Consider the following 18892-nt stretch of genomic DNA (forward strand, 5'->3'; position numbering starts at 1 on the left):
GATTGGTTATGAATTTTAACCTTCTGGGGGATAAAAAGGGTTAGATTCAGTAAATGACTCGGTGCACACCAACTGTGTGCCATGGTTAGTTTTCATGGTTAGCAGCTACCATTGACATAGGAATCATCCTCCTTTCCCCTCTCTTTACTACTTGTTCTGCAGGCTTTAGTTTATCTCAGAGGGAATCAAAACAAGTTATTTAAATTCTAAGAACGAAGTAAAAAATCACCAGGCAATATCTTCTTGTTTTGCTATAGCAAAAGTTTAAGTACATCTGTATCCTTGAAAGCAGTCGCCTGTACTAGGTGCAGTATAACAAAAAGTCCTTTACAGGCGTTAGTGCCTGATGAAGGAGAGCCTGCCCATCCAGCAGTTCTCACAGTGCATGGGATCTTTTTCAACTCTTCAATCTTTCAGACATGCTGTGGATAGCTTTCTGTCTTTGTGAACCAGAGACAGAACTGCGAAATGGAAGAAGATAAGGCTGCTCTGCAATAGCTCAGATTCTGCCTGTCTGGCCCATAAAATCTAAGAACATTCTTGTTTCCTTTCCCATGGTCATAAACTCTAGAGAGAATGTGGAACTTGTGTCAAAGGGGATGACTACTGATTTAATGAATTATGTTGCTTATCCTTATTTAAGAATTTGTCTGAATCAGAAGATTGCTATCAGAAACCACCTCCTCTGCCAAAAAGTTTTTTTTAAGGCCTGGTTTGAGATGGAGAAAACCCTGCCCAACTTAAGTCTTCTTGAACTCCTTTTCTTTGTTATCCATATGCATTCTTGGCTCTTGACAGTAGTAGTGTTCAAAAGGATCAAACTCAAGTTGATTTTTCTACTGATGCTTCATGTAATTTGATAATTTATAAGCTATACTGAAATCAAATGAGGGATGAGAACCTCACTGTTGGGTAGAAAGGACAATACAAAACCTATTAGAAAATGCTGTAGCAGAATAATTGTGTAGGGAGTCCTGTGGCTGATTCTTCTGCTCCTGAAGGCTCAGTTAGTGAGACAGACCTCTCTTGGGGTCCACTGACTGTCACTAGGGAACCACAATAAAACATGAACAAAAAGCAAATCAGTGTTCCAAAAATGGGCATGCAAACACACTCTTCCCCTGTTTTCCTGGGAAAGCAGCTATTACAGATGGCAGCATATGGGTCACTACTGTCCCTTAGGGACACTGAATGCTAGCAAGGGACTGACTTTATACTTGCAATAGCCTGGCAGTATTTAGCATTTGCGGGCAATTGGATAGATTTCAATCATTGTTCTGTTCTGAATAAGTAAGTGCTAGGGCACTGCATGTGTAACTATTTTCATAAAGGGTAATACAACTTTTATGAGTATTAGCCTATTTCTTTCTGGCTTTTATATATATTTTAATTTTTACCAAATATAAATCAATTTATAAAGTGCATATGAATAAAAATTAAAAACATACAAAACCAAATTATCCAAAGTATTACAGTTAATTTCACTAAATTCAAGCATGGTGACAATATTTTGATGAGACTTTGTTATTATTAGCTACAGATAAGAAGCTCAAGTAATCACTCTTTCTCTGCTAGTCTGCATGGCATAATTCCCCAGACTTTTAGGAGCTGATGACATAAAAGATACTTGTTTCATGACAAGAATTCTCATTAAAGTGTGATTTGACACCAGCTATTTCTGATCCTTTTAAGACCCAGAGCTGTAATACAGCTTGTTCCACAGAGATTAAAATCTGTGCTTCCAAAGTGCTACTCCCCTGGCATAATCCTTTCCAGTCCCTCTCTAGACCCTGGAATAATGTTCTTATTTCACTCTCCATGTATGAGTTTTCTGTGAGCTACTTTCTTTGCTATACTGTATATATATACATGCACATATATATATATTTCATAACCGACCATACACAGAACAGGATCTGTAATAGAGTATGTATGTGCTAAGTATAGATAGCATATAACAAAATACTTGATATTTATAACTGGAATTTTACATGAAAGGAAGGCAATACCTGGTGATAATCAGAATGCCAGCAGATGCCATTTTCTAATAAGTTGTCAGGTAACCAATGTCTTGTAGACAACTAAGCTAAACAGAATGCTGGATAGAAAATTTGTATGGGAGGGATGTTAGCTGCATTTATGAAGTCATACCAACAGGAGTATTTGTTTTGCTACTGCTCAGCTTCTGGTACAAATTGCTGTGAAGCATGTTCTCCTTTCTGATTCTGTATAGAAGAAAGCATTTTCATATATCTGTGGTAAAAATGATTTTTAAAGTTCCCATATAAGTAACAGGGAAGGAAACATCAGTCTTTCTAGTGTTTGTTTAGCAGTTACACTTCAAAGATTCTCTGAAAGCCAAACAACTCCAGGAAAAGGAACACTGAAACATACCAAGGATGCTGAACAGATGAAAGGATTTCAAAAGCATCTGTTGATTAAATAGCAGGTCAACAATGATGGGAACCAAATACATAGTTGCAAATTCAAAATAAAGGTGTGGGGGGACCAAATATCTCGAGTTTGACAAATATTAATTCTTCCACAGATAAATTTCTAATGATGCACTAGAGAAATGGGGACCGTTATAACATTTCCAACCTATGCTCCTGCCTCATATAAACCATCCCTACAGCTATTTGTAAGTTTTCAGAACGTTGTCAGATAACTCATGACAACAGAGAGTGCTGTTGAAGTACAGTCACTGTGGACATTATTGCCTTGAAGCTGCAGAAAACAATCCGAACTTTTCATTAGACTCTCCAAATATGACAATGTAATCTCTTATCCATCCTTTTCATTCAGAAATAAAACTTTTGCTAGCTCACACTTGTTTCTGAAACTACTGACATTCTGATAAAACATGTATAATGCATGAACACAGTTGCATTTCTTTCTCATGAAGCCTTGTGTTTATTACAGTATTTCTTCCTCTAAGAGCACTGTAGACTTGTGATGAAACTTGTGATAAAACTTCTTCAGAGCCAGAATCTATTTGCTTAGTTAACCTTTTAAATATTTTATTTGATACCATAGCAAGACACACCACTATTTCATTCAAATAGTCTTAGAAAAATCCAACAAAATAAAGATATATTTCAATGAGGACAAAATTACGGGAAGTGTTAGTGTTACTATGAGGCTTAACAAAGCTGATAAATAAGATATTTTAAATTCTCTGCTTAAATGTGTGACAATGGTCCTCAGTAACACACACAGTTTAGGAATGAAACAAAGTAGTAAAGATATTAAGTGACAAAGAATGGACTGTACCAACCCAGCAAACATAGCACATTCCATAATAGCAAGTTTGATTACAGTAGTCAAAGATTTTCATAATAATTACAGAATGTCTAGTAACCATCTTGTTCCCTGGAATACTTCAAATACAAGCACAGCCATGAATTGAACTTCATAGTTCCGGTAAGGCAAAACTTCCTCTGCTATAAATATGAGTTCTGAAATCAATACTGGTAAAGTTAATTTGGTTTATAACACTACTTTGGTCAGATACATTCAAGAGATTGGCAGACCTAGAAAAATCACCACCTTAGACCCCAATTGCCCTCCATAGCCTCTTTACATTTTTTTCTTGCAGTACTGAGGGATTCTAGAGCCCCTCTCCCAGCACACTGCTTAGTGGAAAATGTCCTGGGAGGTGGTTCTACATCCTGCTCCTATCAGATGTTAATCAGATTACTGCAGTCTGCCAAAAAAAAAAGAAAAAGAAAAAAATCAGTACAGAGATTAACCTGGGAGTCACAAGGGTGACCAACTCTAGTGTGAGGAAGTCATATATTTGCCTTCAGAATTCAAATACACTCCCAGTGAGAATAAACTCTCATGGTTTTGTGCTTGGAGCTGGTTTTTAAGCAAAGGCAAAATATGAAGATGTGGCCCCCCCCACGGCATTCTCATCCAAAACCATCCTCTTAACCCTCGCTACTCTTTCTGCAAATGAAGATGCCTTTGAAAAGTAATTTCACTGAAGTTAACACTAAGCATATGGATGAAAAATAGATGACTGAATACTTGCAATAAGTGTATTGTTAGTATGATTAAAAGAGGGGGAGCTGAGAAGTGAAATACTTTGTCTCCTTTCCTCCTCACATGAAACTCAGGGGCTTTCCTGAAATGCTTTTAATGCTTTTATCAATTCTGTTGCACAAAGCTATATTAAAAAAAAAATGTAGTCCAGTTGCTTGATGACATTCTTTGGATAAAACTTCCTTCCATGGCTTAGATCTAATATAGCTTTTGCTATTTTTATTCCTATTGTTATTGCTGTAGCCACAGATATAAATGCAGATATTGGCATATGGGAAATTCACAACTTTTTCTTTCTTTCTCTCCTCCCTCTCTCCCTCCTTCAGGCTGGAAATAAGGCTGAAATACAGCCAGGACACTGCAGAAGGGCTTTGAAAGCAGCTTGCAACTGAAATGTTTGCATAAGCTGAAGTCATGGCTCCACGTAATAATACAGACTTGCATTGTCAATGGATAAATAATGTAAGCGTGTAACTAGACATAACTATTACTGTAGACAGATACATATTTAAAAATGTAAGATAATGAGCCACAGATAGGTACTGATATATGCACTGGCATGTGAATTATACCATACAGCAAAGTGAGGCTATATTTGCAAGACGGATGGGCATACTTATGCTAACAATAATCTGGCCAGCATTAATAATTCAATGGCTGCCATAGGATAAGATGCCTGGTAATTCTGAGGATATTTTCTGGTTGCTTGAGCCTGTGCAGTGGTGTCTCCACTGCCTTTGTGAGCCTATCTAATTACAATAATTTACCTGTGATATGATCACACAGCTAGGTGGGCAGAAAGGCCTAACGAAATTGTATTAATCTTCCCAATCACAGAAAGCAGCAGTGTGGGAAAGGACGGCCAACAGACCTGAATCGTCCTTGGCAGCCAGAATGGTGAGTGGTGGCCCCTGGCACCTGCTGCATGTGAGAGGAAGTAGCTTCTCATTATGAACATAAGATTAAGTATTTACTACAGGATCTAAATGTGTTTGCTAAGAAATTCTATTCAATAACAAAACTTTTAGAAGAAATATATTGTGGTGGTTTGTCTCTGCTGAAGGGCATCTTAATACTGAGCTACACCTTTTGTTAATATTTAAATATGAGTCAGACAAAACCAGTGTGAATTTGCATTCATAATTCCTTTATGAAAAGATAATTTGACATGCTCACCTCCTCTTTGCTCTGCGTTCAGCTTTAGTTGCAAAGCTCATTTACTGTGCTAATACCTTTACCCCTTAAAAATGCCTGTTCCTGCCACGTCTCATGATGAATACCCATTTGTAAACAAAGTAGTGATTCATTATTATAGCTGAAGGGCATCGTTTTACCTGGATGTAAATTCATCATTTTTTAATGCCTCACAGCTTGATGCTGGAAATCTCATCAAGCACTCTGAAAGCTTTGCTGACGCAGACTGATGATCCAAACAATTAACTTAATAATGGCATCGGCAACTGGAGGTTCACATCAACAGCAAAGGAATAGGCCAAGTTCATCCCTAGCATAAGCCTAAAACTCAAAGGAGGTAGGCTGGGGATCAATCAATTTACTTCAGACAATCTATTTGACTCCCTTTTCCTTGTTCTGAGCTATTTTGGGGGGTCTAGCTGTATTGTAAAAGTATCGTAGACAAAACATTGAAGTGTATTTTTTTTAAAAAAAGGTTAGGTACTAACCATTATAAACAGAACATTACTTTCTCAGAATGGTTTTAGAAAAGCTAATTGTCTCTGCATACTGTATGACAGCTCAGCTGCAGGTACATATTTTTCAAGTGTTAATTATTACTCCTCATCTGAAGTGGCAGTTGCCCATGTATATAATTCTCGTCTGCTCCACTGCATAGCTAAATGACTTCCAAAACCTTAGGAGTTTGTTTGTTTGCTTTTGATTTGTGGAATATATACCTCTATGCATTTCTTACTATAGAACAGTTACTTATATTCTATAAGAATATTCTATAGATGCAGTGGTGAGAAGCCACTGATGAACCAAAGGTACCATCTGAATTCCGTCTGAACAAATCACAGCTGTTTTAAGGGGGATCTTCTCCTGTGGGCTCTGAGGGCTTCTAGAGGACTGCAGTCATGACAACTGCCTCTTTCTGCAATGTTGGTTCTATTAATCTCTGCCTCTAAAGAAATCCAAAGAACTAACTCTTAAAAATATGGATCTTAGTTCTTCCTTAGATTTCTGGTGATAGCTTAACAGCATGTCTAATGTCTTGTGCTGACTGACGTAATCATAGTGGGCAAACAGGGCCTGGAAACTGCGAGTTTCGAGCTGGAGACTGACAAATGAATACCTTATTTTTCCTGAAGAGAGCCAGGTGCTTGGAGCTAGATATAAAGGACTTAGGTATTGCCTTGAAGCTAGCTGTTTCATTCTGCCTTTGATGGTAATAAATGGAAGAAATTCATGACTTAGGAAAAAAATGTATTCAGACTCCGAAAGTGACATCTGCCACCCTCTAGCTTCATTTTTTCTGTGCTTTTGTCATTTTTTATGACACTGATAATTTCCACAGTCTTGTCATTCCTTCCCTCCACCAAAGTTATTTTAACTCTTATTTTGAACAAATTCTTCAGATATTTCATAGTGGTTGATATGTCTTCAGTGATATACTTAAGATTCCCAAGTTAACACTAGTTCTTTTCCTCTTGTTCTGGCATCACAGAAACAGGGTGAGTGCTGGGCTAAGTAATTCTCCTGACTGTAAGAAATCAGGCTCGGCTACACATAGGCACTGCTTGTATTTGCCGGGTCATCTGTACACCTTAAAAACCTTCCAGTTGCGATTACATTGCAGTACCAGCTATAATATTCATGTTAGGTGTGAAGACACTCGTCATACTTCAGGATTTGTAATAATTTTAGGGCAGTTATCAATGCAGCAGGACAAGCACGTTGTATGTGCACTGCATTTTCTTGTATTAAGATGCTGGACACATTCGAAATGAGGTTGTTCTCAACAGAAACAAAAGTCATTCCAAAAAACTGGATATTAGGGATAGTTAAAACATAGATGCTGAAGTGAAGATGCTGATATTCAAGGCTTGGTCAAAGGCACATATGTGTACATGCATGCAGTACATACATGTACATATATAACTACAGAAAAGACAAACTACTGTGCTGTTCTATAGACCCAACAATAATGAAAATATTACTAAGGGAGTGAAATTTGTCAACTAATGAGACTCAAGACAAATTTCTTAACAGATATTTCTTATATCAAATAGATGCTTTGCCTTCTCTGATTATGAATTGGGAATTCATGATTTGATTCATTGATTGACATCGTTTTGGTAGTCTCATAAAAACCAAATTCTTGCAGTAGATTTTTCTTACACACAGCAGCTGGTAAAATATATTTATGGCCTTGAGTTCCCTTTGGTGAAATGATATTAGTGTTCTCTGTTCATGACATAATTAAGGTTGTGCTAGCACATCAGTCATACCCTGATGAACCCATATCCCATTTTCTCTGCCATTTTAGGCTACTCTCCTTGCAGTAACAAGTGACTACTGTACTACTAGCTGACCTGACCTGACCACCTGCTGTACTCCAAATGATTTACTATTTATTGCAAATCTCAGTAAGCTTCCAGTCAGCTGTTAGTCTTTATTTTCACATGTCCAAAACATGTGATGTGCTAAATTTTACTCTTCTAGATAATGTCTTTAGCTTCAAGGTTCACTGTTAAACACTGCTGAGACATCCTTCAAGAACAGTTATCAATTTCCTTCTAGAATAAAGTCACAACCTAAATCGAGAACTTCAGCAGTTTATACCTAGGACAGCAAGTACCCACAACAGCAAGAAAATAGCAGATTGAGATACTAGTTAAGTCTGGAAATAGAGAAGGGTCAAATGCACATTCCATTGTAACATAATACCCCAAATTTATTTGTTCCATCTTTAATTTATTTGTAGGACTCTTCAAATCTAGGATCATGCCAATAGTATTTTTTTAAATATAATATATGCCTTGTCCCAAAAATGACTCCTCAGTTCACAAAATATACAATCTACATATAAAACCAATGAGTTACAGCCATTTTTGCAAAAGATAATTAGAAACAAATAGCCCTTTGCACAGACACTGAAAAGAAAGTACTCAATATAGTAGTATTTTCAATATTACTATGTCTATATATACTACTGTCAATTTTCACTGATTTTTCATAGAGAAAATACATCATCCGTTCTACAGCTCAATTTAAGCTTTTTGCTGCTTTTCAATTCCACAAAAAAAAAAAAAAAAAAAAAGCAAGTTTAAATCCGGTCCTCAAAATAGAACTTGAATGCACCGATACAGATATTCGGAGGTACTGGTATAGAAATATGCCACAGTCTATTGTTATTCCATTTCATTTTCCATGTGCAAAAATACTAATGCCAATCACTCTTTTAAAAATGGTACAGAGTAAAAAAGTGCTTATACTGACTTCCATCTAAGTAGGAAAAAAAATGGTTTTAGGCTAAGTTTTCTTCAATCCATTTTTTTTTCTTGTAGTTTAAGGAAATAAAGCCTGCTTACTAATTAGCATCCAGTATCAGCAATAACTCTTGTAAGTTTTATTAGATAAGAAAGCCAGTAAAATGTTATACCCCTTAACCATTTACTTTGGTATTTATTTTGTTAGTGTGAATAACAATTCAAGTACCTGGCATGGCATTTGAATGTGTACCATTTATTTTTGTTATCCAAGTCATCCATAATTTTTTTTTATGATTAGGATGAAAAAACGATAGATCTTTAGTCAAGATAAATGACTTCTCTTAAAAAAATACATCTTTGCAATAAATATTTTAACGTAGTTAAACTTTTTTCCTTCAGTAGCTAAAGTCAGGCAAAATGGCAATTGAAATTAATGGAACTGTGTTGGCGTATAACTGGCGTTATAGGAACAAAGCCTCAGATTCCCAATGTAATACTTCTTAATAGTAAGTCATCCCAATTTGACTGCATTCACAAGAGATGCAAATGCTTTAGCTCAGTAACTGCAGTAATACTGTTTTTTTTCATTATAATATCCATGCTGAACAATAGTGAACCTCAATGCCCGAGCTTATCCTACTAGCTTAAAAAAACCACAATTTAAAAAAATATCACCATGCCTACTTCTTTCACATAAATCAGAGAGCCACCTTGCTTTTGCATCCCTTTTCAACAGCTAAAAATTGCTGGCATCATTAACTCACTTCATATTATGCTATTTCTCTTTCTGCCCAACCTGTCACCTCTTCATTTTCTCCTGCATCCCCAAGCTTGACAGATGCAGCTGCAGGAATACTTTTCTATTTCTTGACTTATTCAGATTCTGCTATTTTGCCAGCTTCCTCCTGAGAGCGCTGCTGCATCATGAGCCTATTTTCTGTGGCTATAATTAGAACTATCATAGACTTTCAAGCATCACAAGAACTGTGGTGTCCTCGAGATATATATTGTGTCCTAGAGATACACTACTTATTTCCAACTTAGTCCATGATTTATTGATTTATTTACGATTGATGAGAACATGTGGCTTTTCCAAAGGAAATGCATACAGCCCACATTATGGTGGACTACATAGCTGTCTTTTTAATACTGGTAGGGAATGCATCCTATTTGTATACAGTGTAGTCAGGACATTATACATTGCATATATTCACAACTTCTGAACTCTGAACAACTTCTGAACAACTTCTGAATCAAGCAGATTTATATGCTGTTCGGCTGTATGTGATTTTTTAGAGCTGTTGATCATAGCTATTCTTTAGTGTATTTTCCAAGGCTTCATATAAAATTGACCTACAACAAATAATGAGCATTTTTCTTTTAAAAATATTATTCAAAGGACAATTACGTAATAGTAGTGATTGCCCCATGAATAGATTGATATTGAACCATATCAGAATCACAAAACTGTTGATACAGCATTCATTATGAAATCAGAACACAATTAATTCTAAAACCATGATTTCTAAAAGGTCTTACAATCAAATAAATTTGGTGACATTACTGGCCTATCTGAAATTTTGTTTAAAGACTCTTTGTAAAAATACAAAATAAGTAAAACCATCAGAAAGATCTAAAAAAGTAACGCTACAGTTATCAAATTGCAAAGTCCATAGTGGAGCTCTATCAATCACTAGCCTTAGTTCTATGCACTTCAACATTTTTAGCAATGGTCTAGACAAAATATAGAAGTACTACGGGTGGCTCAAAAATTACTGTATTGGTAGAAGCTATATTGATACTTGTATTTCAGACATGCAGAATTGTCCAGATCTGTTCCTCTACATTTAAACTTTGAAAATACGCTCTGTGGTGCACTCTGCAGTTGTAGTACTGTAACTGTCGTGCCAGAGGATATGTTAAAAGCAAACACGGATCCTGTCCTGCCCACACTCTTCAGTGGGAATTAGATGTAGCCTATGTAGAATGAATAATATATTTTAATACAACTTAAATACATGCTTTTTGAAGCTAGGATCAGTGCGTTTAGTTCACGAAGGATGGAATAATATATGAATGAAAGAAAGGAGTGTGAAAGAGACTTACAGACCAACTGTGTACCTTCACTTGAACAAGTTCAAGTATTTATGTCATGTTATGGCTAAGACCAGCAGCAGTCCAGAAAGAGAGCTCGCTGGTTATGCAAAGATCTAGAGTATGTGGTATATACCAGGAAGAGACGATAGATGAAATACCAGCTACAGAAGAGTATTTGCTTCTCACATCTATCCCTAAAATGTGCAGGTTGATTTCAAGCATTTCTGTTCCCTTTAGTGTCAACTCATATTGCAGATGATTTAGACACATGAGACTGGTTTCTGTGGGAAAGACCATTTGGAATTGTGCTTGAAAGAGAGCCACAACAGGCCCCGAACTGATCAGGGAAATGAGGCTGCTGTGGCACTGAATGAATAAAATAGAGTTTATCAGTCCTAGCTAGTTTGGATTATTCAAATATACATTTGCTGTCCAGATAGCGAAGACTGAAATGAAAGGGCTACAGATAGTAAAAATATAAAACATGAGTAACATTTTACAATGTACAATGTATCAGCAAGGTGGTATTGATTGACTAAAAGTGAGCAAAAACCCTACAACTGTGACCACCAGTAGACAGAGCACCAGAGAGCTCTTTCTGGATTATCTGTAAAGCTGCTCTTAGTGCAGAATCAAATCTATGTTGTTTAGAGATACAGATAGAGATAGGTGCAGGCAGAGCCAAGGTGCATTTTGGTCAGATTAAAGTATATCAGAGGCTTTTTTGGATCAAGTAAACGATGCCAAATGAAAAAAAGGAATCCCTGAATCTCTTAGGGCTTACTTTTCCCAAGCTACTTAGTGTCTAATTGTAAACAAACAGCATTGAAATGTGCAGATAATACAAATGTACATACAGCCACAAAGTGCAAAACGACTCAGACACGGCTACAGGCAAAGAGGCTGTTTTCCCCCAAATTAATCTTGTTAATACTAGTCTTTGCTTATAATTTGCAGATGTTTCTATTCTGGCTAGGATCTTAGAAATATTTCTATGTAATATCTGCCAATTTAATTAATAAGACTGCTTACTCCCTCTTCCACATCATTAATGAAATAATGTAAGTAAGGCCAGTTCTAACACTAATCCCACGGTGCCTTGGCAAACACCTCCCATACAACATCATTTATCATATCCTTTGTTTGGAGATTGCTTGAAAATACAGTGAAAGAAAATGAGGCTGCCCACCTGCTTGGCTCTGCTAACCACAGGGAGCATATTACACCAATTACTGAAAAACTTCACAGACTTTATTTGCTTCTTGCTGCAATTCAGAAAGTGAAGAGCGTTGACAAGGTTCTAGAGAAGAGCTCTAACCCTTTTAGTTCTGGATACCTGAGGCATGGGTTCAGCAAGCAGGCTCAGGCTACATGGTTGTGGAGACAATTTAGAGAATCACATTCCTACTTTTTAAAAGAGGCACTACTGAATTATTTGAGGTAAAGAGATGCAAAATCTCAGTTAAAAAAAATACTAAAAAAAATTCAGCTCCTAAGAAAACTTAAAGTGCTCCCAAACCAGAGAATACCTGACTGAAAATGACTTCAGAAAGTCAGCACAAATAGTATAATTAGTGTCAAATTGTAAACAAACATTTGCATCTTGCATCTTTGAGAGCAAAATTTATTTAGCATTATTTAAACTGTGTTTAACTTTGGGATTCTTAGTCCAAAGACTTCTACAAACAAGATACTCAAGATAACTTCTTTCCCCAGACAATGATCTGCGTAATAGTTCTCCATCACTGAATCATTTTTCATGAGAGTGGTTTGCATCCCTTCCTTCCTATAATCTGTTGCCCTCTCTTCTCTGGAGCAAACACAGCTCCCTCTGCCTCTCCCTTATACTTCATGGGCTGTGGCTTCGAGGGCTACATGGTGGCCCTCAGCTGGCCCTTCTCAAGTTTTTCAGTGCTTTCCTTGTCCTGAGGAGCCCAGCCGTGGTCTGCGTGACCTCCAGACACCCGCTGGGCGCAACGCGGCCGCCCTGCGACGGCGCTGCCGGAGCGCTGCACCTGCCGCAAGGGCGCGGGGCCGCCTCACCTCCCACTGCCACCCGGCCCTCCTGTCCCACCGCGGAGCTTCGCCTGCGGAGCCCTCTCCTGCTGCGCAACTACTGCAGCTCCCTCGTAGCTCCCTCGTACTGTAGCTCCCTCAGCTCTACAAAACACACGACGTCAACATACTACATCTCTGCACTCTGAAACATAGCACATTATTAAGCAATCTTTAAAGCTCATGTTTGCTTCTGTTTTCTTTTTTTCTTTTTTTTTTTTCCTTCTTCCTTTCCCTCTAATCTCTAGTTTCTTCTTAGAAAATTCTTAGCTGGAGTATGGACAGGCTGTTCCTTTCCTGAAAGGTAGCTAGGAAGAAAAATCTTTTTCCACTCACCACATGACAGAAATTTGAATAGAGCTAAAGCTTTTCATCTAATTTCAAAATTGCCTTATTCCTTTAGTCCATCCTTCCCTGCTGATTTGTTGCCCTTGACTGATGGTTCAAGAGTAAAATTGCAACTGCAAGCTCTGTGGACCAGGGCTTGTACGGCTTCGTCAGGGAGCCTCGCACCACTTTTGGGCATAATGAAAACAGCATTTTGGAAAGGGGAAGTAAAGTTTGTAAGAATGGGCACTTGAATGACTTTCATCACCCATTTTGCGTTTCGCTATTGCATTCTTGCATAACTTGCTGATAGAGGTGAAAGTAAAGGTAATAAATAAATACCTTTTACGTATGGAAGGCATTCAGTTTTGTTTAATTTACAGGTACTGTTTGAGGAGCTATGAATCATGTTAGAGATTTAGAAGGATTACTGATAGAGAAGAGTGTAACCTTTCCTCCAATGGAACAGCTGTTATGAAAAATCTCCATAATAACAGTTGCTTTTAATTATATCAAGAACTGCAAAGCCTTTTAGCTTCATATCAATAATGCAGTTTTGATTCAAAAGTCGCTAAAGAGATAATCCTCAGACTTTTTTTTTTGGCAAGGCCAGTTTGTGAATAGCAATGATTTAAATCCCGATGTCATAAATTTTTGAAAGGAAGGAAAGAATAGTCCTCTTTTTTTTTTTTTCTCTCTCTCTGAGCATGGACTTAAAAATGAAAAATCATGCTTGCAAGGTATTACTTTCAGGAGAGGACTTCAAGAAGCAACACTGATCCATAAAAATAGGCTTAAAATATCAGGAATATTGTATAGATGTGATACATTTTTTATTCTAAAATATCTAGTCTAACATTTGGAATTAGAGGAAAATATTTGTATTTCTGGAATTGGTATGTTTTATTAAAACAGGTTTTTTTTAGCAGTCTTAAAGGCCCAGAAAAGTGAGTGAAAATCCCACTTCTTTATCTCCCCCTCTTCCTGCTTTGCTCTGTGATTGAATACTGGCCTCTGACTGCTTAATGCCTTATTCATTCCTCATTTTCTGGGCAGATCACTAGTTTGTGAAGATAATTAGAAACCCCTGCTATTCCTTCTAAGCCTTGAATCTTGAGGCTAATTAAAATGGAGTGCTGCACGTATGTAGGCAGCTGATAAAGGCTTGAAGAAAGGTATCAGAAATCAGAGGATTTGTGTAACAGAAGTAAAAAGTAGGTGTATGTGCTAAGACAGACTTGCCTATGGTCCTCATTGTATTCTACTCCACTAATAGCACTTCACAGATCTTAAAAGGTAACATCCAAATACTATTTTAAACATATATTATCCTCATGTTTTTCAGGGCAGCATGAAAGTCTAATATCTAAATCTGAAGTTAGCTAGCTCTTCATCCCAAGATCATCTTCACCCTCCTTTCTTTGAGGTGCTGCTCTTAAAACATAAAACACTGTGGGCGAGAGAATACACCTTGGAGCACTGTTTGTGCAAACACAATACATGGATGCTACACAGCTTGTTTCTGCTGCTCTCCAGGTGCTACTTTTTTGTTTGTTTGTTTGTTTCAGCATGTAGATAGCCAGAAACAGCACTGGACTATTAAAAATCTTTGAAGCTTTACCTTTCGAGTAAACTACAGCAAGTTTTAGCTGGTGGTTGCTGTTGTTGTTGTAGTTGTTATTGGTGGTGGGGGAGGAGTTTTTTTTATTCTCCATACAAATATCGTCATTCTTACTCAACTTGGGAAAAGCCAATGTCCATCAACAAAAACAAGGAAAACTACTGACACTGAATTCACAGCTTATGATCAGAGTATTCTTCTGGAGATGCTCGCATTACAATATATAAAGTTTAAGGTAACTATGTTCAGGAGTCAGATGCCTGAAGCTAGATTTTATAACTCCAGGCTTACCTAAATGAGCTTTTTTCCAGTCATTGCTCAAGTTAAAATTGATTATCTTAGGCAGGTAAAAGCACATTGACAAGAGAGATTGAGGCAGTCTCAGTTCAGATTATGCACATATTTTCTCAAGAGTTTGAAACTCTAGGATTGATTTCTCCCCAATTCTAAGGGGGAGGATGCAGCACTGCATTTTCCATGCGTCAAATGATTGCTAAAGCCACTCAGTTGTTAAATAAAGCAAGCTGCCACATTATTTTTTGGAAACAAAACAAAAAACAAACAAACAAACAAAAACTTAGATGTCTAAAGGTAGGTGGTTCAGTGCTATCAATCCAGAGTGCAGATTCCCTTATACATATAGGCTACCCTATATATATAGACACTTCCAGATAGTTTCCTGCTCAGCATGAATACTATTCTTAGACATAACTCTCTCCTTTGCACTGCATACAGAAAACAGATGACTGCTTCAAGTGGGGTATCCAGTAGAAGTAATAGAAGGGGCTTTGTTCCTGCTGTAGCTAATGGAGAAAGATCTAATGAGGCTTCTGCTCTAAATCCCTCTCTGATGCAGTGCCTACCTTTTACCATTGTTTCTATACAGTATAGCGCTTGTGATATCATACAAATATTAAGAGCTTATGTACCCTTGTTATTATTGAATTTTAAGGAGTACTAAACGTTTGCCTCTCTCAAGTCTTAGTCACTTTTGTGAATTTAACCCTTTGGTCTACATAGAAGAAAAAAAAAACAAATTTCAGGTAAATGAATTCTGGTTTTTTCTCCTACTGAAGACAGAAATAATAACAAATACTGTACAAAGGTCTCTTATGAAGTGTATGATTTTCAGTCTTTGAAAACAATCAACAAACTATTTTCTGTTCCTGACTGAAAATGACAAAATTACTTTGTTAAAAAACATGCCATACAAGCCAAAATTTCCAAAGATTATTATTTGTTCAAGGGAAATCAAGAACTGATATGAAGAAGCTATTTTTACTGAAAGAGGGGGAAGTAATTTGCTCACAGACAAACACAGTTCCTAAAAGATGATCCTGTGCTCATGCACATTAAGCATGGGTCAAGGAACAGCAGAAAGTATGTGACACTACCAAAATATTACTATTTTTACTATTATGCACTTGTAGATTTTAACCACTTAATTATTTACATGTTTAGATTTTTTTTTTTTGTCCTCTGTCTGGCTTCCTCTATCTCCTGTTCTGCTTTGGCTACTTAAAGTAAAATACATTTAACTTATAAATAAGGAACTGAGCTTCTGATTTGCTATATGAATCGTTAACTCTGAATATGCTCATCTCTGACCAGTTTTTCATCAGTATAAATTAGGATAGTATCACTGACTTTCAACTATCCCTACTTCCAATTCTTTCACAAAAATATGCATTTTCAATACATACTTTATGTTCAGTGAGGAAAGTAGTATTTGTTTTAGCATTCGTATGTATGTAGTTGTAGCACTTATGCAAGAAAAAAATAGGTCTAAGAAAATCCCATACTAAACCTGTAACTCTCAGTTCAGTTAACTCTTTTATTTTGACATATTCCTGCAATTTCTTCCTTTCCTTTCTTCTTACTGCAAGGCCCTCCTTGGTCTATATTTTTGCTTAACAATTACTGGAGCTGTAAAAATACAAAGTTGCAATAGCATATTTTCTCTAATGAAAAGTAGGCATTTTCTCCCAACAAGAGGATCTCACCACTCATACCATCATTTATTTTGAGATAACTGACAAAAATAATAATTTAACTATTCATCCTTGTTGACTGTGTACAACCTTCAAAATTCAATAGCAAACCATGGATCCATAACTGGAACACACTCCCTGAACAGCTCACTATTTGGATTAATTGCATTAACAGACTTCATTTAGAAGGATTTGGGAATGTTTTTACAAGGTTTAGAACGGATTTCATTAGGATTACATGATGTGCAATTCTGAGTGTGCTTAACCCTTCACACAGAACTGTCTAAGCAACCACAGATGATGTCACCCACAATGTATTAATTCTTATCCAAGATTTTGTCACCATAAAGAGAATGCCTTTACAGTTCACTGCATACTTCCATCAATATGAAGAAGAAAAGCTATTTCAGTACTGACATGTGTTACTGGATTAGAAGAACAGGGTATGTTTGTCTTCTGCACATTTCTGTTCGGTTGCCTTCAGAGAAATATAAATCTAGTATTTGGGTTAAATACTCCAGTTAGAGAATTGGCAAAAAAAAAAAAACAAATGGCAAAAACTGATGAACCTATCCAAAGCTTTGTCAATTGCAATTTTAACATAGGTACTTAAGTACCAATATTCTAGGAATAACTCATTAATCCAAAGGAGAAAATGTGTATCAAACGAAGAATTAAAGCAAATGGATATTGGTAGTTCTACATTTGCAAAAATTAATTTTATGTCAAATTAATTTGACGTCAAATGTCCTGCAGCATGAGCTGACACAAAAGGCAGAGAATTAGGTTTCTGGTACAAGCTTTGGAAAGCAGAACCCCCCAAAAAGGTATGTAAACTTTCCCTAGTTCTAGGAAACCAAACATTTTAAAGAGAAATGTTCAAGTATCTTTTTTTTAGTGAGATCATAACTGCAATAATATACAAAATATGTCAGCGAAAATGCAGATGTCCAGTTCTGAGCACACTGTTGTTCTATTGAACACTAATATCTGAATGTGCATATTGCAAAAGCATGAAACACCCAGAAACAGTGCCTGAGAACACCACTGGGACATGTAACTGGGGCAGCTGTGCACACAGCCTGTAACAACAGGGAACAAATATATGACCATTAATTTGCTCAATTACAGTTTTAAAAATAGATTTTACCTTTCACTATGGGTGACTTGCCACTAATTTAAATATCTACCATCACACTGGAATAGAATGATCTGATTCTGTTGACATAATAGCAAACAAGTGAAAAATAGTCTAATATTAAATGTCTACTATAGAGGGATTTATTTTCTTTTTTGTCTTTTAAATCTGAACATTTAATTACCCGTGGGGGAGATTATGTCTTGTGGCCAGTGAATTTTTCAAAGTCAAAATGTAGTGTGGACAACTAATGGAAGAATTATGTGCCACAAAATGTTATATTCTAATAAAAAATTCTAATAAAAAAAAACAAAGCTTTTATTTAGTATGCAATCCATCAGCCTCCTTTTAACCTCTCTCCCCTTCATTGTAAGGGAAAAAGTTTTTCTTATATACTTTTCTTAATGCGAAGAAACTATCACTGAACACTTTTATGGAATAGTCACGGACCACGGTTTATATCTAGCTAGAGTTCAGCATGTGGAGGTACCAAACTAAATGCAAAAGATGAGTTATTGCAGAATCTCAATGAAAACTAATTTGTTTATATGAGTGAAAAAAGAGAAAAAGAACCTTTTAAAAGGTTAGTATTGGAGTTTTAGATATATTTACACAATTAGATGCAGAATGTAAGCCCAAACTGCTGTAGTACACTGCACAAACCATCTATTGTAGGATGTCCACTTATAATGTTTATCATGAAATGCACTGTTTTTGATAGCCAACTAACTGGAACTATTCTTACCTGTGGATTCATGTGTGAATGCATCCATATGACTTATGCACATGCTTTTAAGTAGCCAATTTATTCACTGCCTTTTGGGGCAAAAATGTTGACTTCATAGGAAATCAGAAGCATTTTATTCTGCTCTGAATAGGTCTAAATATTCAAGACATGAAGCTTGATAAAAGCCTGTATGTGGTCTGTTTATATAAGTAGCTGTGATCTGAGAGATTCAGGCCAGAGTGCGTATATCCCTGGAGGTGGGACAAAGGAAATGAGCTCTTATATTCTATCTGCAAGTACTAGTGTCCTCTAATTACAGTTTACTATTCTTACCTCAAATGCAGCAGTAAAAAGAATCTTCTGTAAACAGGCATGGATGACCTCCAAAACCTATTGGGTATTTTATCTACTAAGGCTGAATTTCCAACTGTGCACAAA

General features: G+C 36.6%; 1 long non-coding RNA gene across 1 annotated transcript in view; it reads right to left on the minus strand.

Moving 5' to 3' along the window:
• The window catches only part of LOC148594692 (uncharacterized), a 524454-nt gene that overhangs the window by 187933 nt on the left and 317629 nt on the right, over positions 1-18892 (minus strand). The window lies entirely within an intron of this gene.

This window comes from Tinamus guttatus, unplaced genomic scaffold (genome assembly GCF_059628265.1).
Source record: "Tinamus guttatus ecotype Peru unplaced genomic scaffold, ASM5962826v1 Tinamus_guttatus_pri_ptg000213l, whole genome shotgun sequence".
Taxonomy (NCBI): domain Eukaryota; kingdom Metazoa; phylum Chordata; class Aves; order Tinamiformes; family Tinamidae; genus Tinamus; species Tinamus guttatus.